The sequence below is a fragment of the Sapajus apella genome, unplaced genomic scaffold (genome assembly GCF_009761245.1).
Source record: "Sapajus apella isolate SASKATOON/1434 unplaced genomic scaffold, GSC_monkey_1.0 scaffold143, whole genome shotgun sequence".
NCBI classification, from domain to species: domain Eukaryota; kingdom Metazoa; phylum Chordata; class Mammalia; order Primates; family Cebidae; genus Sapajus; species Sapajus apella.
In genome coordinates this window covers 530,414-536,426 of record NW_022437083.1, presented here as the reverse complement: position 1 = coordinate 536,426, position 6,013 = coordinate 530,414, and positions in this window count along the sequence as shown.

The window sequence follows — 6,013 nt, the reverse complement described above, 5'->3', positions numbered from 1 at the left end:
CCTCGGTGGGAGACGCTAGTCCACACGCCCGTGCTTTTCCCTGCCCTGCTGCCTGCTGGTCTGTGTGGAGAGAAGCGGTCAAGGGTCCTTCCCACACACACGAGGCGTTTCAGAGACTGAGGCGCTCCACGTGTGCTTCCTGCTTCCATTCCCGAGGGGCCCCTTCCTCTATCCTCTGCCCCCACCTCAGAAAATCACACCATTATAGAGCGACCTGATGAGAGCGTTTTGTTCCTTGGGCACAGTCTCAGAGGCCCACCCCTCCCCTCAGCAGCATGTTAACGCATTCCTTCCCACGAAATCACTCAGACTGAACCGACATCTCTTCCCAGAACTTCTCACTATGTGTGAATAGCCCCTGTGCCTGGGGGCTGTTGGGAGGTAGATGTGTTTGCGGGGTGCCCGGGGCCCAGTGAGTCCGCAGTGACTGTAGGTGATTCTAGGCACCGCCAGCGTCCTCAGGTGGGGTGCTCCTTTGCGTCTTCGATAAGCAAGAGGATGTACTTCACTTAAAATCTGAATGGAGTTGTGGAAAGGTAATTATGAAACACAGGTTCTCTGTGACAGCGGAGGCCAGAGGAATTGTTTCAACAGCACCATCCAACAGAACAACACACTGTCCAACACGGGGCACACGCGACCATGGAGCACGTGAAGCATGGGGAGTGCCAATGGGAACTCAACATTTCAATTCTACTTCACTTAAATTTAGCCACATGTGGCTAGTGGCTACTGATTTGAACAGGACAGATGTAGCCTTCATTTTTCGGTGACTGATGGAAGCTAAAGAACTTGAACCCCAGCACACATAAACACTCGAAATGGTTTGCTGCTAGGATACACACCCCAGTGAAGGTAAGAAACATGGAGGTGGGGTAACGAGACTCGCTGGTCATTCCTCGGAGGTGACATGCTAAAATAAACACTAACAACAAATTCCTGACTTTGGGTCAGTAAAGGAGCCCGGCAGAAGGACCGTGACAGTCACATCTGTTTACGTTAGGCTCATGACACTCTAAATCTCAAAGTGAAATGAGAGTGAGAGTCTGGGACCCTTTGAATCCAAACACTATCGGCGGGTTTCCATTCATGTTTCTCTTAGACACATTCCAACCATCCTTTAAAAAATACGCAATGTAAAATGAATGCCCTCACCGTTTAACTTAGCAGCTCAATTTATAGGAATTTATACTGAAAAAAAACCCTCCCAAATAAGGAAATAAAACTTTATGCACACAGATGTGAATGACAGTGATACCTACATTGGTAGACCCTTGGAAAGAAGCCACATGTTCATTAAGAGAAGGGCTTAGGGACGACACAATTAAATATTGGAAGCAAATCAGTTATTAAGAAGAAAATGGCTAAGAAATTACATGATATCAATGTAATAGAATATTCTGTAACCCTTAAAATCATATTTATATTATAAAGGTAAGTTTTTAAAAAGCAGAATTGTATATACGGAAAATTATCCAGTGTTTTAATATGCATAATAAAAAAGACAAAATGAATGAAAAGCGTTCCACTAGACTTCTGCCTCTGGGAAGATGGAGTAGAAATACTTTTACTTTTCCTCCCACTAAGCACAGTAAAAACTCTGGACGGTATATATGAAACCAACATAAGAATACTCCGAAAGAGGGAGAAAAGGAGACAGATCAGCTAGAGACCTCCGGGCCCAAGGAGTGATAAGTTGGTAAGTTCTCTGGATTTTCTTTTCATCTCATTTATACCAAACTTTGAGCTGAAGAATCTGGCAACCCAGAAACACCCACAGATACAAAATTTTAAAAGCCCAGCAAAAGCCCAGTGTCTTCTGCTAAAAGACCGGGAAGGAGGCAGACTATCAAGACGACAGATGTTTAGGCAGTGACTCCTTTACTCCAGCCACCGCAGAAAATGTGTCTCCCCATCCCAACTCGTGCAAGCAAAAGCTGAATGGGGAGCATAGATTTCCACCTTCTTGAGACTGTAATGAGGCGTTTCGACACCCTATCAGGGTGGTGTCAGAGAAGGTTAAATAGCGAGCTGGGACTTTCACCCCCACCAGACAGTGATGAGACCTTCCTCACCAGCAAAAACAGAAGATTTAGATAAGAGATGGAGACTTACAGTATGAAAGTGTCCAGGTTTCAAAAGAAAATCACCTGTAAAACCAAGAACCAGGAAAATATCAACTAAATGAAAAAGGCAGTCAATAGGTACCAACGTAATCAACCAGTAGGATCTAACAGACATTCATAGAACACTTCACCTGAGCAGCAAAATACACATTCTTTTCAGGTGCACTTGGACCACAGACCAAAATGGACTCCATCTTGGGCCACTGGAGCAAACGTCAACAAATGTAAAGGAATTGAAATCATAAAGTGTGTGCTCACTGACCACACTGAAATCAAACTGGCAATCAACACAGAAAGATAACCGACACATCTCCAAATACTAGGACACTAAACAACGTACTTCCAAATAACCCATGGGTTAGAGAGGAAGTCTCAGGGGGAATGAAAGAATACTTCGAACTGAATGGAAATGAAAATACAGCATACCCACATGGGGGACACAGCTGCAGTACTGCTGAAAGGACATTCACAGCACTAACGAGTACGTCAAAAAGAGGAAAAGTCTCAAGTCAGTAATTAGCTCCCATCTCAAGAACCTAGAAGAAGAAGAGCAAAATCAGCCCGAAGCAAGCTGCAGCAGGGAAACAATAAAGACAGGGCAGAAATCTATAAAATTTAAAACAACAATAGAAAAATATCAATAAAACAAAGAGATGATCCTTTGAAAAAAATCAATAAAGCTCATAAACCTCTAGCAAAATTAACAACAAATAAACAAGAAAGAGAGGAAACACAAGTACCCAATATCAGGAATGAGGCAGGGAATATCACTACAGACCCTGAAGGTATAAAAAATAATGAGGCAACGCTACAAGTAACTTTAGACACATACATTTGGCAACGTAGAGGAAATGAACCTTCTCTATACAAACACAAACTATCACAACGCACTGAACACTAGGAGAAAAGGCCAATCTGAACAGCCTTTTAAAACTCTCAAACAAGAAATCTCTAGGTCCAGATGTTTTCTCTGGAGAAAGCGACCAACTATTTAAAGCAATTCTACACAAATTTCTTCCAAAAAATAGGAGAGGAGAGAATACTTCCTGAGTCATTCCATGAGGCTAGTATTATCCTAATACCAAAACCAAAGACTTTACTAAAAAAAGAAAACTACTGATCAATATATCTCATGAGTATCAAGGCAAAATCCTTAGCAAGTTATTAGCAAACAGAATTTAGTGATGTATAAGAAAAATTTTATACCAGAATAAAATAAAGTCCATTCCAAGGATTTAATATTCAAAGATCAATCATATAATCTATCACATTAGTAAGCTAAAGAAGAAAATTACACAATCATATCAATTTAGGCAGAAAAAATCATTTGACAAAATTTAACATCCATTTATGATTAAAAACAACTCAGAAAACTACCAATAGAGGAAACTCCCTCAACTCAGGAAAGAGCATCCACAACATCCCACAATTAACCTAATACTTGCTAATGAGACTGAATATTTTACCCCTGAATTTAGGAAGAAGGCAGAGACATCTACTTTCACCACTCTAATTCAACATTGTGTTGGAATTTCTAGCCAGTAAAATAAGAAGAGGGAATAAAAGGCATTCAGATAGAAGAGTAAGAAATTAAATGGTTCCTATTTGCAAATGACATGACTATCCACATAGAAAATTCCAAGGAATATACCACAATACTACGACGCTAAAAAAAAAAAAAAGAGAGAGAAAGAAAGAAAGAAAACCTCCTACAACTAAAAAGTAAGTTTAGTGAGGCCACAGGAGAGAAAATAAATAATAAATATACAAAAAATTAATTGTGTTTTTATACATTAGCAATGAACATGTGACCATTGAAATTAAAAATACCATTTATAATGGCTCAGGAAAAACAAATACTTAAATGTAAATTTAACAAAAATATACAAGACTAGGTAAAGCTAATGAAATGTGAAACACTTACACGCTGAAGACCACAAAACACTAATGAAATAAATAAAATCTAACTAAATAGAGAGACATACCATGGTCAGGGATTGGAAGACTCAATACAATAAAAAATGTCAATTCTCCTTAAACTGATATATGGGTTTAATATATTTCCTATTAAAATCCCAGGATTATCCTTTTTTGTAGATATAGATTATTCTAAAATGTGTATGAAAAGGCAAAGGAACTAAAATAGTTAAAATAATTTTGCAAAAGAAGAATAAAGTGGGAGGAATCCAATTCAAGTCTTCTATTTCCTGAAATAAATTTTGTGTAGAATCTGATTACAAGACTTAATATATAGCTACACTGATCAAGACAACGTAGTAATGGTGGAGGTAACACAAACCATATCAATGGACAGAACACAGGACCCAGAAATGGACCCACACAAATATGCCACGCTGATTTTTCACAAGGCATAAAGATGATTTAATGGAGTGTAGATAGGCTTTTCAAAAATAATACTGGAGCAACTGGACATTCACAGGCAAAATAATAATCTAATTAATCACAACTTTAAGTCTTACACCTTTTATAACAATTAACTCAAAATGGATCATAAACTCAAATGTAAACTGTAAAGCTATAAAACTTTTAGAAAAAGACACAGGAGGGCTGGTTTGATTTGGCTTTCTGATCCTGATCCTGACTAACATAGTGGATAATAATACCATTCTCGGCCAAAAGCAAGGTGTGGTTTTATGAGGCTGCCGTGCTGCTGCTTCTCTGGCGCCTGTAAATGGTCTCTGAAGGCCTCCACAGGACGCGTCTCAAAACATCTCCAGCGATGGCATCACCAGGGTATGAGATGTGTGGGGTTTTCCAGAGTAATGCTTTTGCCCAAAAGCGTTACTGACTTTTGCACAACGCAATAAAAAAGTCAATTCTCCTTAAACTGATATAAGACATTAATATATTTCGTATTAAAATACTAGGATGCCTAAAAATGCCTTTGCCCAAAAGCTACTCCGGAAAACCATACACATCTTACAGCCTGGTGATAAGGTTTTGGGGGACCGAGTTAATTTGGGTGTAGAAGTTCTATGATCTTAAAAACGAGGGAGCCTTTTAATCATCCCAGTTTGTATGATTTCACATTTGGGGTGGTATTTGCCCCGCAATTCTGAGGGTCTCCTGTACTTTTACCCCTTCAAAGACCAGGTGGCAAGAAGGGTTTCTGAGGTGCTGTCCTTTCTGAGGATGAAAAGACCTCTCTCTCTGCAGGCTTCCTGGAGAACTCAAGCCCTTCATGGCTAGTGTAGGTCAAGGGCATTAGATGGCAGAAGAAAGAGGGCCATTCTCTCCCTTCAGGAGCTGTTTCTCCCCTATGTCAGCTGGAGTCACATGAAGCCCTTTTCTCTTCATGGATGGGGGTTCTTTGTCACATTCTTGTAGACCCAGGAGGTTTCCAGGACAATTCTGTTCTCAGCCTAAAGGGGATTAAGACGCCTCTGCTGAGCCCCAGTTCCACTCTGGCCACTCTTTCATTCCTGCTGCTGAGGGACCCCTGCCTGTGCCCTCGGGCTTCCAGCTGGCTCTGCCTTGCCCTTGATCTTGCCTGCCCTTTCTGTGTCCCCAGATACTGCTGTCTGGCTGCCAAAGCTGATTCAGAGTTGGGGCTCAGCTCCTGACTTCAGGCTTGCTGGTGTGCTGCTAGGCTGCCTTGCTTCTGAAACGTCCTGGCTGTCTGTGATTGCCTTACCCCGTGACTTCTCAGTCCACCTGACTGACACATACTACCAGTCACCCCATTTTCCTCAGCCACAACTCTGTCAGTCAGATGGCTCTGGGATTCTCCAGGGGAAGCTGGGTTTGGCACATTATCTGTGCCTTGCTGGGTCCTGGGGTGCGGCAGAGAGCTAACTTGCTTCCCACACCAAAGCACTAGGCTGCAACCAGGTTTTATCCTAGGGCCATTCCAAAGAGGAACAATT